The 25111-nt window shown below is 42.5% G+C and overlaps 1 pseudogene; it reads right to left on the bottom strand.

Annotated features, from left to right (window-relative positions):
• The window catches only part of LOC139710358 (uncharacterized), a 112860-nt pseudogene that overhangs the window by 28568 nt on the left and 59181 nt on the right, over nucleotides 1-25111 (bottom strand).

Raw genomic sequence — 25111 nt, 5'->3', positions numbered from 1 at the left:
CGATAAAATCCCGCGAAATGATGAGCCCAGCGACGTGACTTGAACATAACCGCCGTACGTGTGTAGATCGTATACATCTGCATGTAATAAATACTGGCATATCATGGCCGTGTCGGCTTGTCACAAGTGCGGGGTACTCTGCAAACCTACTTACACAGTATGGGAGGTGCACAGAACAGTAACTTTATATCATAATTATATTCACGACGAAATCGTGATGAGTAATTTGAAAGAAACGGAAAGTTGTTTTAGAATATAACTATGCCAGAAGGGACAAAAATACAGAATACAACACTTCGCCATCAGTCTTTGAATAATTACAATTATGTCAGAACTAATATTTTTGTGTCTTTTGCATTTACGTAATGACTTTCACAGACTGTGCAAATTTGTATAAGTTATTGCAATAGATTATGTAAAACATTGAGGTCTCGGTCCATTTTGCTTTAACAATAAACGGAGGACAACGCAGTATACCGATCCTGAAATTCCTTTCACCCGTTCATTACCAGAAGACGCTTATAACGCACTGCCAATAATATTCCCTACCAATATCATACAAACGCATACAGATGTATGATACAACATTCATAGACGAAGAAAAAGACGAGGAAGAAAAAGAGAGAGAAACAAAAAGCAACTAGGGACTTTCACAACAACATTCATAAAAACACAAATATACTCACAATAGATATGTACACTAAAGTATTTGAGGATATTTCTCAGGACGTTAAAATCACAGGTGCGACATTCTTAAAGTCCCTCTCCATAAATACAAAATATAATTTACCACACAGGAGCAACGGATATGACTATATTACACTATAATTTGACTCGGATGCACTAGAGCATACATTGATATATATATAAACTGTTGAGCATAAACAAGTATTTTTCCTACTTCTTTTCATCGAATTTATACACTCTGTTAAAGCTCACGCCATGGCTGTTACGAAGAGAGAGTGAGAGGGCTTATGCGATATCAAAAGAGTCAGTCACGTTTTTTTTTTTCTCGTTCGCCCCTTCGATTCTGATTAACATGGCTTGATTAATCGGTGGAAAATTATCGCGGCAGCCCATGCGCAAATCTCGAAAAAGAAACCCCCTCTCACCGCGACCTTCGCCTGGGATAGCCGCAGCTCGAAAGAGCTGCAAAAAATGGTAAAGAAAGAAAAAAAGAAAGAAACGGGAGCTGCAACGCAGAACGGTCACAGAGGATTTGCGCGGGAACGTGAAATGCTCGTTCGGGTTTGAGATTAGGAGCCGAATTGCCTCCGCGGGATTACAAAACGGCTCTCGCTAGACTGTTGAGGCGCGGGGATTGCACGGTTAAAGGAGCTATAACTGAGTCGTCGGTGCCAAACGTCACTCCACGGCTATGTCATTATCCAGAAAACTAAAACAGAAACAACTCTTGCAGAAACTACGAAATTCGTTGCTTTGTTATGCTGAGGTCTCTATATCACTAATGTGTGCATTTGCATGACTTTAATTTGTGTGTCCGTGTGTTCGCCTATTTGTCGCATTTGTTTATTTATTCACATTAATCATTATTTCTTCTTTCTTGGTCAACATCCGACGTGCAATTTCACTGAAGTAATCATTGAAGGTTTTAATCACACATCAAGCCCTGCAACTAAAAACTGGAGAGCTTGAAAAACAGTCAAATACGTATATTAAGTCAGTTACTAGAAGTGGGTAAAATCGTTTGCTTATTTACTTGCTCGTTTCGCTTATTCTGTGTACATTTGAATATTTCATGAATAGTGAAATAACCTAAAACGTGACAGTCCATCATACACAAAGAAGTGCTACGACAGATTTTCTGCCAATGTCACCCTCTGTGTACATCGACATCGATTGTCTCACATGTTTGTTAAAATGTAGATCAGCAAATGCGATATTACATATACATTTGTACAGAGGGTGAAATTAATCATTAAAACATTTGTCATAGCACATCTCTACTTACTCCGTATTGATAATCTCTTTCTTTTATAGACAAAGATATTCATCACATCACGTGCATATGAATAATAAGCAAATAATCAACGTTGGTGAAGGTGATGGGACAAACTATCACTTCCGAGGCGATCTGGATGTAGCTATCTTTCCGAAGCGCAGCTGAGGAAAGATAGCGTACACATTCAGATTGCCGAGGTCTTTAGGTATCCTTAGGGCTTAGGCTACGTATGCGCGTAGATGACAAAACAATGAATTTGCTGCGCGCACCGCGCGGCACCGAGGTGAAAGTGCATTGCACTGTGTACTATCAAGTGACCTAGGTCACATGATAGTCCACAGTGCAACGCACTTTTATTTCGCGCGTACTCATCTTGCGTTAGGACTGTGTGGACTGTGTGGAGATCAGCGAAACAAAAGGGACTATCAACATAGAGTGTAACGAACTTTTCTTTTCAGGTGATGTGATGGGCAAAACTACGCTTCATCACGTGATCAGCTCTGGACCAATCCTATTGCAACATTCTTAGTATGTGGAATATAATTTCTTATAACCGGTGATATAACAATCACAGTTGGTCCTTTCGCGCATAAATTCCTAAAGATGTTATATAACAGAAAGTTGTTTCTGTAGTCTTTCACTAATTCGCATTTTGTTGGACGTAATGTGAGATAGATCGCCAAATTTGGCAGGCAGGAGTTATCTTCACGCTATCAAGAAACATCACATGGAAAGAAGTGAGTCTGTTGAGAAAAGTCTCCAGCCAATATAACGGCTACTGATCAACGGTCATTGCATGGCGTATTCAAAATCGTGTCCCTGCGCTGACGTCACATCCACACTTCTTCCATTGTAACAGTAGGGGGCGGGATAACTTCTTTCATGCATCTCGCACACTTGCTGTTCACATATCTTATTATACATTAATGTTTCAATTCAATATTTCTGTGACTAAAATAACTTCCCACTACATTAAGAAAGAAAGAAAGAAACCTCTCTTCCATTGTCTCCTCGCAAGGTTGAATGTGCATGTCTCAAACAGTAACTTACTAGCTCTTATACAGCTCATTAATACATGTAATACCATGTTAGAGCTGGTCTCGCACGTAAATAGGGTGCATAAAACAGCAACCCGCTACCTGTACTACTCAACTCATTTCCAGATATGGCTTGTATTATCCACATTAAGAGTTGTGTTCGATCGACTGCTTCTGGATCAGTAAAAAGTCGTACTCATCTGAATATTACTAACGGGCATTTTGTTTGAGCATTCCTTCCCAAACAAATCTGCAAAAGTTACACAGAAAAAAAAAGAAAAACAAGAAAACAGACTTAATATAGCTGCCAGTAGATTTTATCAGTAATAGGCACTGTTGTTTCCGAATGAGAAATTTCCTATTCCCTAAGCGAAAAAAAAATCTAACAAAACCCTTAAAAAAGACCCAACAAAATGGAATAGCATGAACATGAACTACCCTTTGTTTTACTTTCAGGCTTGTGCCTTGACGGCGAGTCTTCTTTGCGAGGGTATGACTCAGACAAGTAAAGGTATTTTTAGACGCTATCCATAGAGTGTTGGGGGTACAGCGACTAACAAGGAATGAATGAGAAGTAATACTTTTCATCTCTCGTCACCCCTTATCGTCGTCATTCGGAAAAGCATCTTTGCATGGATGTAGCAGAGCGCTTTTGTGTTTTGTGGTTGTTTTGGTGGATATAATGTGTGTTTTTCCCCTCTCTCTCTTTCTCATGGCGGTAGATTCACTTAAAAATGATATACAATCCATATGCACCAAGCGGTAGACTGAAATATATTCATCTGCCCTAATAGCGCCATCCTTCCATTCTGGTATTTAAAGGCGGTGATTCACCGCCGCTTACAATGGGAGACATGTCAACCATAGCAGAGGGTTCCGATCTGAGAGAGCCTTAACGAGGGTGTATTATTTTGGGACAGGGAGTCGTGACGTGACGCAGGTCTTTGGAAACCAACTCAAGGGTCATCATAAGGAGGCGCTGGCAAACAGGAAAATGAATATATGGGACTGAATGACATTAATAGAAGAATCTCCGATTGATTTTTACCTGAATTTGGACTCGTGAGTTTATCTCTCGGGGAGCCGAGGTCCTTGGGAGATTTGTTGTTGTCCCTCTTGTCGTCGGTTGGCCGCTTCGTGGACTCGCCCTCGCTGCCTGACCTCCCGACATCCCTTGGGGAGGGTTTCTTGTGGTGCACGAGCGTTGAAGACTCCCGTGAAGGGACGGGGCTCACTCCCGGCGACGCCTTATGCGCTGGTTGCTTCGGCCCGTCCTGGAGTGCGACCAGGCTGTTAGTCAGGGGCGGTGACACGGTTTTGAGGAGCGGCGTGGTGTGGTGTATGTCCCCGGTGACTGGGTACAGCTCCACGCCGACGGAAAGGGCGTTGCCCATGCTGCTGACCGTACCGAAAGGCACGCTGGGCACCTTAAGCCCGCAAGGTGAGCTGGTGAGCTTCTCCGTCGTGACCTTGGCCACCGGTTTCCCGTCGCTCGTCTTCAGCGAGTTGCCATTCTCGTCCGCGTGCTCGATCCTCTTCTTCGAGCTCTTCCGCCTCTTCTCCGACGCATCCCCATCGCGCTTGTCCCGACACTGCGAGGGAGGGGAATTCCCCTTCCCGGCGAGGGGGTCGGTAGGACCCGCCCCTTTGTGCGTCCGGCTTTCGCCAACAACCTCGGCGCCATTGTTGGGTTGACATTTCGCTGCGCTCTCGGCATGAGGATGCACTTCCTCTTTCACGTGTCTCTTCCCGCTGGGTGGTGGCTGCTGACTCTGGCGGCCCAGCGAGTCAGCAGCGCCGTGTGTCTCCCGTGAAACCAATTTATCGTGTTTGCTCCCCGCCCTCGCTGCGTTGACGTCAGTTTCTATTTTGGAGGCCAGGGCTAGATGCTTCTTGGACGCCATGTGGTGCTTGGCACCGTCTACCGTTGGCAGGGGGCTCTCTTTCTCCTTTAGCACTTGGAGGTGGTGGAAGGGGAGCACTGCTTTGCCGTCGATTTGCGGCGGGTTGAGAGTGGCAGGAATGGGTTGACGATCTGAAATATCAAAACATTAATCATATTCGGTCGTCAATGGTTGTAATTTCAACAATACCAAAATGACAATGTCTACTGAATGTAAAGAGCTACCTAACGTTCTAAAGCACATATAGTTTGTTATCATTATTATTCCTACCAGTCCATTAGTAATGTAACTGATGATGAGGATTGTACTTGCAACATAACTATGATGAAGATACTAATGATAATACTACTGAGAATAATGATAATAAGGATAATGAGAACACCAAAAAAAAAGATAAAAAGAAGAAATGGAAAGATGAAGACAAGAAGAGAAAGCACTAGAAGAGGGAGGAGGAAAACAAAAAAGAGATTGCTAATCATGAAAATCCTGCATTTTTGTCACTATAATTTTTCATGGGTCTATTTCTATCGAGATCATTAACTCTAAATGCAATAATTATTCACTCTATACTTATACTCGTATATTCGTCATACCGTTAAGTACTGAGAATGCATGTTGAACAATAAGATCTAAAAGGACTTAACACGAAAGTTTACTAGTTGTGGAACGGTTAGGTGCCGTTGTCTAGAGTGAGTGAGTTGAATGAAATATCAAGAAAAGTGCACATTGCCACATTAGAGGGTTTTTCAATTGGAATGCATGTGGTCGCATTTCATTTGTACATAATCGGTATGCAGTTCTGTGGACTATCATCGCCCCTCCCCCCGTCTGCTGCAGCGTTTATGGCTGCGCTAAACCGTCCGTCTAAACAATATTACCATTCTACATCATATTTTGTGACATGGCTCCCCTGAGGTACGTGCGGTATAGAATTTCCCATGACTAAAATGACGTTGTATCAGATTTACATAATCCTACACTTCATTACGACGTGTGCCGACACGGACGGGACTTGGCGAATTCGGATATTATCATTAGGAGTTGAATGATCACGGAGCTAGGATTTCAGCCCCATGCAAAAGGAACCGGACCACGTAAAGTGTCGCAAAGGTAATTAAGAACGGATCTTTACAGTTTTAATAACAGTCCACGGGAAAACGTCATGTACACTCGAATCCAATACGCCGAGTAACATTTGCCGACATAAATGTGATACTCCCGTTCAATTAACAACACTTGAGAATAAATTTAATCTAGCCCTCAGCGCTCGGGGGTCAGGTCGTATTGAAGATTCGGAGGCTCCTCTTTCTCCTCCCCGTTCGGTTTCTATCTCTTTTCGCTCTTTCTCCTTTATTCTACAACTACCCACTCTTTCTTCATTCTTTTTTTTCTGTCTCTCTGAGCAAATTTGCAATTTGGAGGTTGTGACCAGGCCTGGGTCGTGGCGGTACCTGAGCCGTGCATGGATGAGGGTGGTAGAAATGCTAGCCCACCGAGCGCTGTTCCCGAGGGCGACAAACCACTCAGCGACAGGTAGGGTGGGTAGAGGGACGAGGCTCCGACGGGCAGATTGGCGAAGCCTGTCGACAAGGAAAGACGGGTGGGTGGAGGCACGGGGGGGGGGGGTGGAGTGGAATAAGGTAAGTTATGGAAGGATGGGAAGACAGTTGCGATGATTGGTGTGGTGAGGGAGGGAGAGGGCGAGTTTTTTAGAGAGGACAGGAAAAGGTGATGGTGATCGGTGAGGGTGGAGGTGAGGATGAGGGTGGGGTATGGTTAGTTTCATGAGGAAGGAGAGAGGTGTGTGATGGTGAACATAGTGATTGGTGATGGTTGTTTGAAGAGAGAGGGCGCGAAGGAGTGCACGAGCACGCACAGGGTAGGAGCACAGGGAAAGACAAACAGAAAAACGAATACGGAGGATAGTAAGAAATAGGATAGAATCGAATGGCGGTGATGGTGGAGGGGGGGGGTAGGGCAGATGTTGGGATGGGGCATGTCGGAATACACAAAATGTGGGAGACAGACAGAACGCCAAGTGAACATGTGGTGGAGGCAGGGAGACAAGGAAGGAAGGAAGGAGGAGGGTTCACCCGTGGAATCGGAAGAGGCATGGGTAAAGGAATGGGAAGAAGAAGGCAAAAAATCAAATATAGAGTTGTCAAAACAAATCAACGTGAAAGAGTCAAGGCTCTTACAGTGAATGACACGTGATATACACTCGTTTGGTGAAGTAGACAAGTAAATGAGAGATCTATTTATATCTCTGATACAAACAAAGAAATAACAACAAATCAAAATATGGTTGCCACAAAGTGAAATCATTGTTAAATTATATCAAGTCTCTGATGGTCTCGTGCATGAAAAGACATTTCAACTTCTTTTTAAATGGAGAAGTTGCCGCTGTTGTTACTCTGCACACAATTTAGAGATTACAATGTAACGATATTGAATTAGAAACATCTTTTGTATACATGGCAAAATACAGTCATCAATTAGAAGTGCAAATGTATAGTACGAGGGGTTAAACGCGGGAAGACAAAAGCAGCGCAAACATGTCTGTACATTATTTCCGAAAGACATATGTTTCTCTCGTTTCTTTGTATTAAAATTCCTCGGAATTGACGACGTTTATTCACTTAGGAGACACAGTGTTAATGTATAATGAGGCTGCATATCGTTTTGTCAACACGCATACCAAACACTGCCATACGACGACTGTTGCCGACAAGAATCTATGACCTCTGTAATCAATGATGGATATGTTGCGCACAAGAAAATTCATTATCTCTCTCTCTCGATGTTAATGTCGAGGAACTTGATATTCCGTTCGGTGTTTTGTCGGAAGAAGGAATTACCAGAAATGTCAATTTGGGTGAACATTCGAGATCGTGTGTTGGTGATGATTACCATCTGCACTATAACACACACACAAAAGAGTGGCATTTTAATCGCAAAGAGCTGAAAGTGCACAAGCAGTATTATAGTCGATATGATGTGATTGAAATTGCGATTGCGTTTGCGTTTTCGTACATGATGCGGAAATTCAAATGGCCTACAACTATCATGAATGCCGCGTGCAGAAATGGTAAAACCACGTGACGCCGTTTGGCGATTAGATCCAAATGCCAAACCATCAAACATCTACGGAACATTTAGTACAAAAAGTATACACACGACAGCAATGTATAAAGGGCAATCACATTTCATTTATGAATTTACAGTCATTTGTTGACGATGTGCATGAAGGAACAAGATTATTTTAAACCGCGGGAAAGGCAATCTTTTCGCTGACTCCATATCACCTTGCGTTCAAACTGGTTATATACGCGGGCATAACTGGTCACGATAATGATCATATTCCCCTTCTTTTGCATCGGATCCACATTTTTTAAATTCCTTTAAGCAGTTTTGACGTAATATATACAGCTTATTTCTGGTATTGAAAAACCCTTTGTTGGTAATATATACAGTGTATTAAGAAAAATTAACGGTTGTCCGTTGTAGGATGTACAAAGTAATAATGAGTAAAAATGAAATCAAAATGAAAATAACGCCCAATTATTACCGTCACCGAGGCAACAAAGTGAAAAGCTCACAGTTCATTGGTTGTTGCTTTGCAGCTACCATTATGGTAACTGTAGTTATGGTCAGGTGCTATCATGTTGTCAGGTGCGGTATGAAATGGGGGGTCTGATGGCAGCAGCTACACAGTGAGAATGAACACTTGGAAAGGTGTTGAAGGATCGGGCTGGATTTCATGAATTATACCGTATCATTATTATTCATACCTTCCATGGAGGGCGGGGGCCATGCTCGCCGCAGGTGTAGTTGGGATGGAGTGCCGGTGCCACCCGGATTGTACGTCGCTGCGTTTCCAGGGACCATGTACGAACCCCCGTACGGGTAGCCCGAGCCTGAGGACAACAAGATCGTAGAAGAAAGACGAAAAATTCTCACAAAAACGTGATCGTCTCCAGAAACTTTACGTTCGCACAAATTCTAGCTCGCAAAGACGTGCACGCAAAGACGACCATTCATAATCTGTTTATATAGGTATGGAGCTTGAAAAGATCAAAATACAATTGTCTTCTTGCACCAATTAGTCTATATTCATACTCAAAAACTTATTTATCCCCACATACATACGAAACGTTTGCGAATACGTTCAACAGCGTGTGACTTTCGTTCTCATACCATACGTCAATGTCTTTTGGATTGACCTTAATTTTGAACAACACAAAAATTACTCATATCAACGTTTGTCTTACAAGTTATACCAAGGAATGTATATGATTTGGGCAGTTACCTTGGTTATACACGGTGTTTCTGTCAACATTACTTATTCATCCACTATAAATGCTCATTTACATAATTATACGGATGTTGCAAGAATCTAAATTAACGTGATACATTCTTGAGCATCTTACATACATGATATACACTTTCTAGGATGACAGTGTTAATACTCTGCAGTGGATTGACACAATAGTATACAGTGCTCCTTCCTCGTCGTCTGCGCGCGCGTCAGCGAACCAGAGACTACCACAAGGAAAGTGTTTCTTCATGCGTGCGTACTTCAGTGAGCCGCTGGAGAACGCGCGCACTATTTGAGTACCGTTTTTCCGCAGCATTATTTTGCACAGCCTTTGTTTGCATAGGTCATTCTGTGCCTGTTGAAAATGTCACTCTAAATGCGACTTAGTAAAGAGCATGATATTTCAACACAAGAAAAAAATAATGCAGCCCACTCCATGCGAACAATATATGGGGCGTTTTGAGAAGGAAATTATATGTTCCTTATAGTTAGTTCCATTGTATGCAGTTGAATCTCAGTGACATTTTCCACTGCGCGTAGGTGGTTTTAATGTTGATTTTTTTTTTTTAACAACAGCAACAACGGAAGACACAATCGCGGAAGGATCTAAAGTGCGGGGTTGTTCGGCTTGGATGATGCATGATGCAAAACTATATAAGGAACATTATAACAAAGTTGGAAAGAACTGTCACGTGATTAGCTACAGAAAGAGAGAGGGAGAGAGCGACAATATATCTAAGGTAACTGAAGACCTATTGAGACACTAGTATCCGATTTATTTTTCAAGTTCTTTGCATTCACACATTAACATGATATTTGATAGTAGGAGTAAATTTCCATGCAAATTAATACCCAATCTAACACTGCGAATGAAAACGTAAAAAACAATAAATAAATCACGATTTGGTTTATAGTCTATCGTTAGTAAGTCATCAGGACTTTCAATTATACTATTAGTAGTTACTTAATACAACTGTAATCCATTCAGAGAAACGAATTTTAGGGAAGATTAGTGTGCCTATTAATGGGGAAACTAGTGAGGAGATGACATAATCGTTTCAGCTAATTTGCATATTTTTTGCGTCACTCCTTAGCGAAAACATGTCAAACTTTTAACATTTAATTATATATATAAAGATATACTCTACGTCCGATTTTAATGAAACTTCAATCATTATCTTCGTTTGATTTCGCTCAATTCATACGAGTTCTAATAAACATGGAGTGTGCACGGCTTGACGTCACTTTAACACCTCTAGTATACATTCTTGAGCTTTGATGAGCGTCTAGAACTAACAACATTGCAAAGTTTTTGACCGATGAATTTTCCTTTCTTACTGATGTCTGTTACGCTCTCAAACTCCTCCTTAATTTTTCAAGAATTTCTGTGGGAAATTATAATGACACGGATGTGACTTTCCAACCTAGATACCTTTCATCAACACGATGTTACATCACGAACAGTAATGTATGCGAATTGAGCAATGTGCAGTCATACAACGTTGCTAATCACTGCTCATAAGCATATTTTCCGTAATTCAATTTTCTCTATTTTACGTTTACAAAGAAAACAAACATGGCGTAATATCAATAATTGTTAGGGAGATAAGAAGTCCGCTTGCAAGTGTTATCAAATGTTACGTTGTCTTGAATTAATTAGCCATCCTATTTCTGAAATTGATGGAATGATATTTGCAATTTTTGTTCCACTTCACCTCATTAACCCCCCCCCCCCCCACGCTCAATCATTCCATAAAGAGAAATAGCAAAGATAGCATCATAAAAGAGGCGACAAGGAACGGTTACGTTAACGCCATGAATATGAATGAACACACACATCATATACTCATATAGATACACGATATACTTGCATGCGCTTTTCGATTTCGCGTTTCATAATGGGAGCAAAATGACAGAAATATCCCGAAGTGACGTTATCTGTTCAGTCATTGCCAAGCAGCAAAAAATAGATGAGTGCTAGAAATCATCAATGGTTTCACGTGGAGTGAACCGAAGCGTAAATCCCTTGGGTAAACAGGGCAACATCTGTACAACCACTTCCACATAAAGCGGGCATTATCATTCATCGGCCGTGGTTCGGAGGAGGAAATGCATTGCGCGCCCTCGAACCAAATTAGCTTTTCACATAATAAGAAAAACATGCTTCGTAATCCATCCACAACTTTGAGCTAAAAGGCGAAAGGAAAAGCCCTTTCCTACAAATTTGTGTTGTTGTCGTTGTTGTTGGTTTTCTCCGGTTGTTTTCGATGGAACTTTGCAGTCATAATAGAAAGTCATGTGATAACCTTAAATATTATGGTTACAGTGAATTTTCTATAGTTTGTTGTCAACTGGAGAGATTAAATCTCATCAGTATTTCGGAGGGAAAGTTCTTAAAATAGTCAGAAAATAAAGAGTTTAGCCAAAGCAGAACTTGCATGGAATGTCGTCTGAATGATGAAATTCAGTTCCGGCAAAGTCAGGGTAAAAAAGCAGAGGCTCGATAAAGTTGGTTTGCATGAAACACTGTCTCTGATTATCGACGAGAACGAGGTAATACTCGTGACTATACACAATAATGTCTTTCGCATCTCCCGATTGCGACTGATTTCCGTATAATTGCGAATAATGCCCCGTAATTCAAATGGTACAGGCCATGAACTTGGAATACTAGGAGAAGTGCAGAACACTCTGTGGAAACGCCGCACAGGATTCATCGATGCTTCTCTATATAACATAGATCTCCGCCTTTCACAATACACGCTGCGTCGCTATCTCAATATTGTTCAAAGTACACTGCAGTCAACAGCATTCATTACACATTCATCACACTTTTCAAATTCGTGAACAGTCAAAAAGCCCTTAGTAATGGGATTTTGACTGCTGGAATTGGGCACATGGCTGCAAATGTACACACAATTTTGAGAAATTCGATGTCCTGGTATCTTTGTCGCGAGAAAAGTAATTTCGCTATTGGGAAAATACGACCAAGAATAAGATAATCTCACTGTCTGTACGTGAGAACGCATCATCAAGATAAATCAAGTTGCGGTTCTATTCTAGACGGTTTCCTACTATCTATTCTCTGCTACACCATCTCCTCCGGAAATTTCCCCCAAGTTATATTTCCATTCGCATGATCACGAAAGGTCATAGCCGGGTATAGGTGCGAGTATTGTATGGCGACGCTATGAGGAGCGTATCCAGTGTAAAGTACTCTCGAAATGTGGAGGCGTGCTAGAGGCGTCCGTTGAGAAGCTACGAGACCGATTATATCTTTGTGGAACACATATTATATACTGTGGAGCTATGTAGCAACATCGTGGTGGTGGAACACACTAATGTGTACGTACCCGTGCTTGGCTCGGTACTCGGGTAAAGAGATTATACTCCCCATGGACCGCACATTATTATAGTAAGTACACTTTTCCAAGGTAATATAATGATCTTCGACCAAAGTATAAATGCGCACGAAAAAGCATAAAATATGCAGACATGTTTGAACTTCTCGCTCTCTTGCATTTCCTGCATTCTAAAGGAAATTAAAGTTTTCAGTAACGTTTTAGAGATGATGATTTGCTTGTTGACGAAGAGTATTATTGTTTAATTTGGTGTTTGTTCCTGAAGACAATGCACAGGCCAACTTTTTCTTTCACAGTCAGTCTTTAGTTGTATGGGCCAGTACTCACACATTGATATGCGATCCTTGTTCGGGGATGGTTTTACAGGGCCTATCGTTGACCTGCTCGTCAGAAGACTTATGTAATACGCCTTGGCGTGCGACAACGATGCAAATCTCTACAGACTGTCATGGCTAATGGTATTACTAGAGTCGCGGCTTTACTTTATGTAGGCCTATTTTGTTTCATTCACGTCACATTCTCCATGTTGTCCGAATCTATCGCAGAGAGCGAGAAAAAAAAATGTGGGCAGTCACGTCAGCAGAATACAGACGATGTGCTAGACTCCACAAATAAAAGTTTTAAAACAGTTCGTGACACCTCTATTCTTCCTCATACTCGCGATCGTCGCACCATGAGTTACAGGTCTTGATCGCGTGGGATTATGCCGTCTCCTGCTTGTGCTCCATCGTACCTTCGCGCGGTCCTGCCCCCAACGCCGACCTCCCTCCCCCACTCGGTTGACCAAACATGCACGGGACAGTAATCCGAGAGCGCACGATCGGGACAATATCAACACTGTCAAAGAGCTTGGATCTTGGCTTCCAAAACACACTGTTTTGAGGGAAACATAAATTATCTCCATTGAATTCTGCTCGATGAAAATTTATACAGCATCTATCTCGTGAGATACAATCCGACCATAATTTTGCATGAAAAGCCTCATCATTCTTCTGTATAGATTAGTTAAAGTGTGTGATATAAGTCGTCGACAGGTATTTCTATTATTTTGTCTTCGGATGGTTTGGATACCGGAACTTCGAATGGAACTGTGAAGATTAACGCCCAAAATCTGAATGATGAACATTTCCCACATACTAACCTGCAGCCATGCGGTAGATTTTACGAAAGCATGCTGAAACCATGTAGTGGTCCCTACAACGGAAATACCATCATGAATATGAGTACACGGGACTAATGTAAGTGGTCACCCTCGAAATCTCAGGACGGCGTCTGCGTTGAAATATAATGAACGGCACTGCCGCATTCCGATACCATCATATCTTCACGACTTCTATATCAATGCATAGTCTCGCATCTTTAATTCTTTATTTTGGGTTTCCCAAGGAGTTTCTGGAAAATTATGTTTCACGGTTGAAGCCTACTTTTATGTTCTGTTTAAGCCCCAACCTCTGAAGGCAGCTTCCTCGTACGCCTTGCTTGGTGTGGCTATACAATAAGATTGAGCAATATTACACTACAACAGCGATAGAAATGACTTCCCATCACGCGGTATCCATCATGCCACTGAATCCCGCCTCCCAACATAAAAGATATTATTGACCCATTTCGCTTGCCATAGACACTGCCATGGTCGGCGATGACCGTTGGCATAATAACTGAACAAATGTTTATCCATACCGGTGGAGGGAAAAAAATGACCTCGCTCGCATGTTTTTATGGCGACCCTTGCTATATATTGTGGCATATAATAAACACACCGTTTGGAACCACCCCTGAAATGGCTCGAGCTCCAATGCTATATCAATTCATCTTGTCCGAATGGGGGGAGCCCATGCACTTTTACGACCTTTTGCGGGCTAACTTGGCATACTAACAGCTCGGTATTAGTGAAGTTATTGCACTCCATAAGTGAACAGGCAACGTCATCTTTGAAATTACTGGATTCAAACGGACCAACAGTTTCTTTCCTCTTATCATTTTTTTTTCTACCAGCCCAAATGACGTCATGACAAACATCTTCTTCAACATAAAGAACACTAACATATTTTCGCAAGCACATAATTTTTTTCCTACTCACAGCAAGATGCGATATAATCAAGTGGGTTTAACATGATATCAAACAAAAAAGACATAGTTACGGCAAGCCAACGTAACGAAGACAGTGTTTTCTTCAGTAGGCCTACAAAAACACTGGATCTCTGAGCTAATCCTTACAACACATTTACTATGGCCGCTTTCAGACACATTGAGGTATAGGCATATCCATGTTGTATATCCATACGTTCTATAGCCATACTAGTCTGAAGGGGGTGAATATACTAGTTGTTAAATACTTGCATAAAACTGTGTGCAAGTAATGAAGAAGTTTATGAGGATTTCATAATAAACGCACCTTGACTGTTGTTGACACGCTTCCTTGCTGTTATGGGGACACTGCATTATATGCCGAGCATAGTAGTAAAATGATGAGGTCGAACTAGCTCCATGGTCAAACACAGGCATGCCTATTATAGCACATTATCGAGAGCGCTGCGGGGAGCAGAATGTCTCTGATCACATTGTGGACATTACGTTGGCTATCTAGAAGCCTACAAGCAATTGCTTTCATTATCATTATTCTAGCTGAGCGCGCAAGAAATTACGATGAAATAGATTGATACTCATCTTATTAATTCTTTCCCACAGTGTCGATTTTTTTTTATAAGATAAATTCAAATTGCGGAATTATCTGCAAATGCACTATTGAGGGGTTTTTAAATTTTAATTCTAACCTACCCCCACCCCACCACTTTGGAAGTCCGTTCTGGATAGAAAGAATGAGAGCGTCGAGCTCCCATCAATGGCAGTGGTTTGCATACAAAACATACGGTATTTGTGTAAATGATTTAGCCTCTTTTACAATAACTTCCAATAAATATGTTCCCAGCACAAATTTTGATACCAAAGCATTGCTCTCAACTTCTATATGACTGTCATCAATGCGAAAGAAATATTAAGAGCAAAATTCGCGTGCGGGTCAGTTACAGACCTGTCAAATCTAATTCGCATGTGACCCCGATTTTGAACGTTGTCGCTGTTAAAGAAAACTTCACAAAATGTTCCCATTCTTAATAAAAAGTACACATTCCCTCGACTTGCTTCTGAGCTTTGTTTAGCAAAGGAGGATACTCCCTATCCATCCTCGGGGAACTCGGATATATGGGTGGGGTTTTTTTTTTTTTTTTCGGCGTCCTCGACAAATTAACATCTGTGAAATTCTGTTTATATATCTCGTCATTATAAATCGTAGTGTGACACATTACTGTCGAGTTCCAAACGAAAGAGGGCGGCACATGCAATTGATCAAAACTTTAAAACGAATGCTTGTAGTCCCGTATTCTTCAAACTTTCACTGGGTGAGTGTTTCACTTATCCCTCTGCACTTACTGAATCAACATTTATATTTGGGGACCACTTTTCCTCTAACAATGAATAACAGGTGTTTAAAGTTGCCGAGAAAGCCAATGTGTGTTATATAACTCTCTCATCATTTGGTGTGTTGTAGTTTTGTTTTTGTTTTTGTTTTTTTTTTTTTTTGTCGTTATGAACATTACAATCAACGAGCACCCCGTCTTTTGTCAGAACGGTTCGTGATACAAGGGAGAGAAGTCAAATTTTGTCAGTTACCGTAATGTACATCTGTTGGTCTTTTCTCATAAAACTTGACCTTCTCTGACATTTTGAACCTACGATTCGCCATGCGCTATTCAACCGTGCGACGAACTGATAACTTCAAAAAGGGGAAAAAATATGCTTTTGGAGGATGATGATCGTCTTGCTTAATATTGACGAACCATTTTTTCTTGTTTTTGTTGTAGTTGTTGATGTAATGTCAGGGATGGTCCCGTACCTACAATTTCATGTCATTACTTCGTCAGATGCCTTTTCATGCGTATCACGGCGTCAAGTTCAACTGATGGCACGAGGTTTGTCAGTGCGTTTACCACTGCTTTAGCATGGCCCACACACACACACACACACACACACACACAGATATATACACACACATACACACAAACACACACAGGCAAAACAAGCATACACACAACATACAAGCACACAAGACACAATCACACTGCAAGACGACTTAAACGCGAAGCGCATAAGAAAAAAGGGCAACAACAATACGCACGTAAATAAAAGCACACATTCGTGCGAAAGGTTGCCCATAACATAAGATGTTGGTCTAATAACACAATCATGCGGGACGCACGCAAAAAACCGACATCACATCATCGACTTGAAATCAGGGGGAAACGGTTTATGACCTTTCCATGGACTCCTAACCCGGCGTCTGGTTCTTGGACTATCACAACGCAGCGCGTTTTAATTTTCTACTTCACTTTCTCTCCCCCCTTGTTTTCCATCGGTGCGTGTTCCCTGTCAAAGTGCTCGTGATTAATGAGTTAAGACATTTCCAGATGCCTAATAATGATCTATTAGATCGACTTACAAGGAAATTGGGAATACATGATAGGCACGAGAACTCGAAAATCCGTGCACTGCTCTGTTCTGTTCAGTCTCCATGTTATTTCCCTTTTATATATCATCATCATCAACGATAACGACGATGCACTTCATTACTATTCGTCATCATGGCAAATCACGCGATGTCGAGCTTCCTTTCGACCATGCCTTCGTCGCCACAGACCGGGCCTCTTGAGAGTTTAAACATGTTTTTTGCCTCTATTGACAGAATCTGAGTCAATCCGTATCAGCAATTCGTAGGCTTCCACCCCCCCCCCCCCGCATTATTACATGTGAAATCATATTGTGTGTAATGACTTATAGGGCCTACATTCTTATGAATACGTTACGATAGTAATGTGCCTTGTTTTGCACAGTCACTGCGTGTGTATCGCTTTTGTGATTACTTTTATCACGCAAACATGTTTATGTCGCGCTCACTTATCCTTCCTCCTTCGCCATATTAATCGGCATATGCAGAGAGAGATGTACGTAGATTGTTATAGGCAGATAAAGATAGAGAGATAGAGATTTGAAACTGGAGTTGTATAATGAATACAGGTATTTTATACAAACAAATGTGGCTCGTCGGAGGATTAAATACAGAAAGGAAAAAACAAATAGGTGTGTGATAGCTCCTTTGAAATAAAGAAGCAACGACAGAAAGTGGTTGCTGAGGTCACTACCGTGATTATTAATAGATTGGAACGCCAAATATTAGGATGATTACCTCCTCCAACAGCCTCCATCCTCTCAAGTGAAGAGGCCTTGCTCTTGCTCGTCGTGCTCAGTGCGGGATGCGCTCCGCTCGAAACGGCAGACAGGGCTCCGGACTCCAGGCAGCCGAGTTTGGCGAGTGGCAACGAGGTGGTCTTGGACGAGGACGTCGAGACAGGCAGGTCGGCGAAGACGGGGCTTCGGAGCGGGTGCTTCGAGGAGGACGACACGCACACGGGTGCTGCCGCTCCTGCGCTCGCGGTGGGTGCTGCCGCGGTGGAGTGCTGCTTGGCTGACGTGCAGGGGTGGGGGCTGTGGCGCTGCTGTGCCCCTTGGTGAGGGTGGCTGTTGCCGGAAGAAGGGTGCTGCTGCTGCGGCTTCGGCGGAATCTGTTTCGTCGGCGACTTGAGCCGCTGCCGCTGCTTCGGGGAGCGGTCTGGATCCGGGTTGGGCGCGTTCTCCTGGGCGCTGCCCTGGCGCGATTTCGCTCGCGGCTCTTGCTGCTCTTCCGGCTGCTTTCCTAGCGGCGTCTTGGCGAGTTCCTTGTCCAGCTGATACAGGACGGAACCGACTGGTGATGTTGTCCCTTGCCCTGGTCGACTGCAAGACGACTCTTCCATTTGCCACCGACGCGCCGTGGTCTCCGAGACTCTGAACGGAAAGGAGTGTTGCGGTCTAGGCCGTCCCGGGTAAACACCCGGTAAGCCTAGACGCCAGGAATCCCTGGCAAATGCCGGGTTGCTCTACTGTCGAGTTCCTAGTGCTGTCATGGTGCCTCTTCGAAGTCGCACTCTCTGAGGATTACCATAGTCTGCAGGATCAAAAGATAAGAGAACCAAAGAAGCAGGCGTTAAGACCAACAAAGAAGTGTCGCACCGAAGCATGAATTCATAATTATTTTCTTCTCGATATGACAACAACAAAAGTGAAGAGGGTAAAAGATGGGTGCCGCACTTCGACAACCATTAGCAAACCGTCTATCTTCTTTCATTCAAGTTCCTACCCCTAAGATCTCTGCTCTGAGAGAACATGTCTTGACTATAGAACACCCCGCCGCTGTCATTCACCAGATGGTTACGTAGCGTGCAAAATTCCCCAAAATGATAAATATTTTCTTAGAATTCAATATCATCGTCATTCTTGCGCACTCAAATAAAAACAGACGCTGTTGTAATAAAGTAAGTAATGCCCGAGTCAAAATGAGGCGCAGCTACACGGGAATGAAATCGTGATTCTGCCGTGATGACTATATTTTCCTTTCATATCTTTTGATCTTCAAACCGTATCATTTGATGATTCAGCCGACGAGAGATCATTCTACGCGATATCATTTTTTTTTACCTCTCTCTCTCTCTCTCTCCCTCTCTCTCCCTCTTTTTATCTCAATCTCTCACTATTTCTCTCTAAATTTCATGTTTTTGCACGAACGGGAACAGTGGCTCAAAATACTGGTGCACGCAGTGTTCCCTTGCCCGCAATGAAAAGGCGGGCTGTCCCTATTGTAATGGGCTTATTTCCTATGCAATTTTCCTCCGCTTCTGCGCATGCATGAGAGAACGAATTGAAGCGCCTCAATGGCATAAACCTACTGGGGGCAGCTTTCTTTTCTGTCCTCGTCTTTCTCCTTTTTTTCGCTCTGCGCCGTTCTCTTCTTACCCCCCTTCCGCAACGTTTCGAAAGCAAGCGTGACTCGGCCGCTGCTTGCAAAACCCCTCTCAGTGTTTGCTTTGGCGAAAACGCACAAGAAAATTAACATGAATTGGGCGATTATGTCTCGCGAGAAAAACACCGTGGAACACTGAAAACCAAACAGAAATCCATGTGTGCATAGCAGGGGAAGGCGAGGTGGGGGGGGGGGGGGGGGGCGTCAAGATGCGATGGCTCTCCCTCTCTTTCTCCTTTTCTCTCTCCGGTAATGATTTGGCGGGGGACTGGGTCTGCGCGCGCATTTTAAATGCACACATAGCGATTCTATCAGCGCCCCTGGCAATCAGTTATGTGGGGGTTTGCATATATGAGGCCCGTGCGCACACATGCACGCAGCCAGCAACAAATTCTCACGAGCTGCTGAACAACTCGCCACTTGGCTCTCTTCAAAATGCATCGGCACACAATGGCAGCACATGATTATGCCGTATATATACATGTGCGTTGCATTTATACGAACCACCATGCCGCTGTCTGTTATCATCTTGAGGTTTGTCTCACGATATGCGGCCTCTCTTTATATCTTTATGTGATTCGGGAGAACAACGATGTAAAGAGTTTGTGATATTTCGCGTCCCGTGCATCGGATGTCGACATCAGGAGCACCAGGGGGTGGGGGTGGGGGCTTTGATGTTTGGCCAATCATGTGACAGAGAGTGTCCTCACGCGAGTGAGGGAAGCGGAAAAGGAAACCCTGGAGAACCACGAGCCACGATCGAGCATTCCTCACACGAACGGCCAATAACTCGAGTGCTTCAAACACGTCGAGCCACTGACAGAGCCGATAACCCATTTCTTTCGCTCCCCTTTTTTGCCCACAACAACGCACCGAAGGACGAACCTCTAAATATCTTTCCTCTCAATATATTGACGGAAAGCCCGTAAGTCCTCTTGCAAGAAAATTGCGTTTCACGGCCATCTCCCTGTCACATTTCTAATCCGAATTTCCTTATTGACAAGTCCTCCTCGAAAGGCCATCCGCACCACACACCTTGTTGCCGCGCGCGCAGCTCGCCATGTTGATCAACGTGATGGAAACTTGCACAGCGCCCTCAATATCTGATCATCAATCAAACCCCTTGCCCATCATCTGCGCCCCGTGTGTTTCCATGCATTCTAAACCGGATTTGGTAAACAGTTATTAGTCGCAGGAAAAGCGGGTATAGTGGCAGAATACAGACCTCATACGTCGCTGCGAAGGGTAAAGAGTTTCTTTCATCTCCACAAATGCGTTAAACATAAATTATAATAATTTCGAAGAAGGCAATCAGATTAGCTGGAACAGAAAAAAAGACCCCACCTCACCGTTACAAGCACACCACGCTCTATACTCAAAGCGAGTACTTTCGTGCGACTGTCACCGTGGTGTAAGCATTCGCGGAGTAAGATAGGGAGGTGGGGGGGGGGGGGCAGAGGGGAGAGAAAGAGGGATGGATATGATGGTATCAGACACTCGATATCATACATCTTATTATTACCGTGGACTGATCAAGGAAAGTAATTCCCTGAGTGAGAGGTACCTCGGAGAAAGCGTTGCCGTACATCTTTTATACTCGACTGATTCGAATCAAGTCGAACATCCCTGAGCCACGAAGAAGGTATTCCTATTATCTTTTTTTTTTTTTCTGGAACACTTCCCAAAGGGCTTTGACCTGGTTCATGTTCAATATTCCATGCTGTTGAATGTGGAGTGAGTCGAGGGACCCGATTGAGAATTACAGGTGTATAAACAAATCAGACGCCTGCTTTGGCAAGCCTGCACGTATATCCTGATTACGAGGCATGCATCATTGTACTTTATCCATGCAAGCGAGTGTCTCACACACTCAAGTTCATCTAAACCCTTCTTACTTTAGATCCGCGTATTATGCGGGTATGAAGTTTCCCATCACACAGATACATACACACATACACACTCACGCACGCACAGAGACGAACAAGCACAGCTGATGCATGTCACAAATATACATTCTATGCTTGAAATGTGAAGGATAAAAACAATTGTGGACACATAATTTATAGGCCCTATTAGTATACAGATGTGAAAAGGCATCTTTTTGACTGAGTTCTTTTTTCCATCGCTTTACATTTGTCTACAAAAAATACACTAAAATCTACCGTGTTATAAAACGGAGGACTACATTTTCCATGAAATGCGTATCCAATTTGATTTAAAGAAAAAAAAACCGAACGATGTTATACACAAACGATTTTTTTTTTCAGCAACGTTCGTTAAAATACAGAGAGACAGAGAGTAATATATCACAGTATAATGCACGCAATTTCTATTGAGGTAGTTCTTAGTACTTCACGACGATTGTGATCTTGGAGAGCAATGTGTTCATCCTCATTTTGGCAATACATTATTGGTGCAGACACATACTCCATGCACCCCATGTTGCAAAGCGTCATCTATACTGCTCAATATTATACCGACACATCGTTCTGAAACTAAACGGGCGAAGCTTTCGGACTTGTATATGTAATGTAGGTCATTGAAACGGTATAATGCTATCGCTTTCTTTCATTTCAATTTCTTTTCATTTGGGCGAAAGTGAAAATGAAATATAAAATATGTTTCAATTCACCCGTAATGATTTTTCTCGCCAAAATGAAGCCATTCATCTCCGAGTGATATCACTATTATGACTACGAAATTTTACCTTCCTGACAGAGGATCTCGGAAAAAAAAAGAAGAAGAAGAAGTCGCATTTTCACAATATTGGAATTCTGGGTAGATTTTGAACGGTATAGACAACGCAAGCAAAAACGCAAATAATTGAAACTCTACCTTTAAAGGTCCCACGAGCACCGTGACATAGTGCACGCGTGCTAGAAATAAAAGGGAGACGCATATAAAAGAGCGAAGGTAGATGAAAGGGCGAATGCAAAACGCGGCTGGCGCGATGCCAAGATATAATGGCACGGAACACTCCTTCTTTCTTTCCTCTTCCTTTTTTTTCTTCTTTTTTTTTTGTCACGTGACAACTTGACCCTCGAGCCACCGGAGTTCCCATAGTCATGTTCGGCGTAGAGCGCGGATAGATACAAGACAGGCACGGAGCTCGAGTATTCATTCCACGGAATACTCGGCCAGGCCAACAGCGGGACGCGGTGCAGGAGCTCTTCGCGACGACTTTCTCGAGGCCTCAAGCCGTTCGCGCGGGACCGAGGATTGTGGCATGGAATATTTCGAAGGCAGCCAGTTTTGACGGCGAGTTTCAAACGCCAGCCGAAATCCCATCGGAGCGTGATGACACACAGACTATACGAAGGAATCTCTTCCCATCTTTTTTCTCCCACCCCTTCATCTCAGTTTGTCGCATGAAAATGAGCATCGAAATCCACACATGATTATGAAGGAAACACATCAACTTCGCTTCGTGAAGGTCCGCAGAGAAGTCAAGGATAATGTCTCGAACTTGTCAGATGTGTGATGCAGAAATATTCAGCTGAAATGGACCCAATTGTATATCCTGGAGATTTTCTGAGGAAGAATTCTTGTGCATATTATCAAAGAGCTCCTCGATATACATAAACACAAGTGAATATTTCATTCAGGGCAGATACAAGTCTTCTTCGACTAGGGCGATTGAATTTACTTCAGATTTCTTCCGAATAGCGTCAAAACAGAAATTGCACTTTTTCTGCTACAGAGATACATATAATGAAAGATTAGTCTATGATATCGTATCATGTAGGCCTACTTCTCTCCAGAGGGAAGAAATGGACGGAGGTATTGCAGTCGGAACGGTTGTGTGCTGTTTAAGATTCGAATGGAAATTGGGGAACCAAGGACAAGAAATTGCGTTGGTACGGGAAGACGACAAGGATGAATTAAAAAAAAAAACAACAACATAGGATGTCAATTTCTCCCATCTTCCTGTCATACAGTGTCAAAGAAAATCTGATGGTTGACTTACAAATTTTTACAGCAATCTATTCCTGATATCAAACGGTATATTGTTCGCTGAGTACTTGCCCTGGTTTGTTCTTTTTCATGGGACTGTTTTCTTCTCTTGTAATTAAATGGCGGTGTTTTGGCTCTCGACGCATATGCAGATTATTCCATATAATAGTCTGAGGCACTATTATAAGATCCATTTTATCATTGACATACTCAAGCACGCACACACACACACACAAACACACACACACACACACAACGAGCAAATACCAGCTATCGCATACACACACAAATGGATTAAAAACGTGGAATATAGAGCTTATGGGCTAACTGAAATCATGAATGTGTATACAGTATAGGTAACAATTAGAGCGGGAAAAAAATGACGCCTACAAAATATAGGTGATAACCAACACCGTATCTTTGGTAATCATATACTCAATAGTTTGTCACATTTATTTATCGTTATTATGTTATATCATCAACAGCATCCGCCCGAACAATTTACAGTTTTCATCCCCATCCCTCCCGCTCTTTTCTTTCTTCCCTTCACCCACCCCCCCCCCCCCCCAAAAAAAAGCAAAGTTCTTGATTCCGAATAACATCATTATTTTCATTAATTTTGCTATCATGTCATCTTCGGGTCAAAATTGCCGAACACCTCTTGATCACTCGTCTTTTACCAAACGAAACTATAAATAATCATCTATAATTATGGTCTTTTTAATGAACATCATTACTCCATAATTATCATATCAGTTAGGCACGTTAAAAGGACTGTCAAGTATTTCCATATCACTCAAGCATAATTTCATATTCATGATGTTAAATCACTTGAGAGACTGACGAGGGATTGACATTCCTCCACAAAGGCTTAAAGGCTAACAGGTACACATAATTATGGGTGTCTATAAGAATAGAGGAACGCTTGCTTCCGTTGACCTACAGTGTTATCCGTTTCCACGCAATACCTTTTTTATAATCATGAATGGCGTAATTATGATCTATATACGTATTGCTATTCCAAGTTTCTCTTTCTTTGAACATGAAGAAGCATATCACACTTCTTTTTCCGTTCTTCTTTGTTCTTCTTTGGGAAGAATGATCCATCATTTTTTCCAACAAAGCAGAGAGAGAGAGAGAGAGAGAGAGCGACTACCTAAGAATGTAATTTTCACTATTGTTCTCGCACCATTTGCGCTCTTGCGTGCATCTGGGCCCCATTTCATAAAAACGTTATGATAGCAACTTTTACTGGAATGGCAAGTGTCATGGTAACGACAAGAATCCAGCTTCCTGATTGGCTGTTGCTATGGGAAGTTTCCATTCCAGCAAGAGTTGCTATCCTATAGCATCTTTTATGAAATGGGGCCCTGGTGTATGAGAGTGGGTGTGATTATACGTTGATTATGATAATGACAGCTTGCATCGTATAAAGCTGTGTGTTATGAAACGGAAAAAAGGAGGACCGTTAGATAAACGATGCCTTGATGAAGGGGAAAGTCCACCCTGAAAATATGATTACGTGAATATAATTATGAAGCATAAGAATCAGAAGAACAGAACGGCAAAAGCCGGAGCAAATTCTGATGAAAACTAAGAAAGTTGTGATTTTTACAGCAACTGTTGTGATCAATCAAACACAAACAGGCAATTTTGTGACGTCACACGCAAGCTTACCCCATAT

The sequence above is a fragment of the Diadema antillarum genome, unplaced genomic scaffold (assembly GCF_040938485.1).
Source record: "Diadema antillarum isolate AM-2024a unplaced genomic scaffold, OU_Dant_1.0 seq00001523_RagTag, whole genome shotgun sequence".
Lineage (NCBI taxonomy): Eukaryota > Metazoa > Echinodermata > Echinoidea > Diadematoida > Diadematidae > Diadema > Diadema antillarum.
The sequence above is the reverse complement of the archived record's forward strand: the minus strand, read 5'-3'. Positions and strand labels throughout refer to the sequence as shown.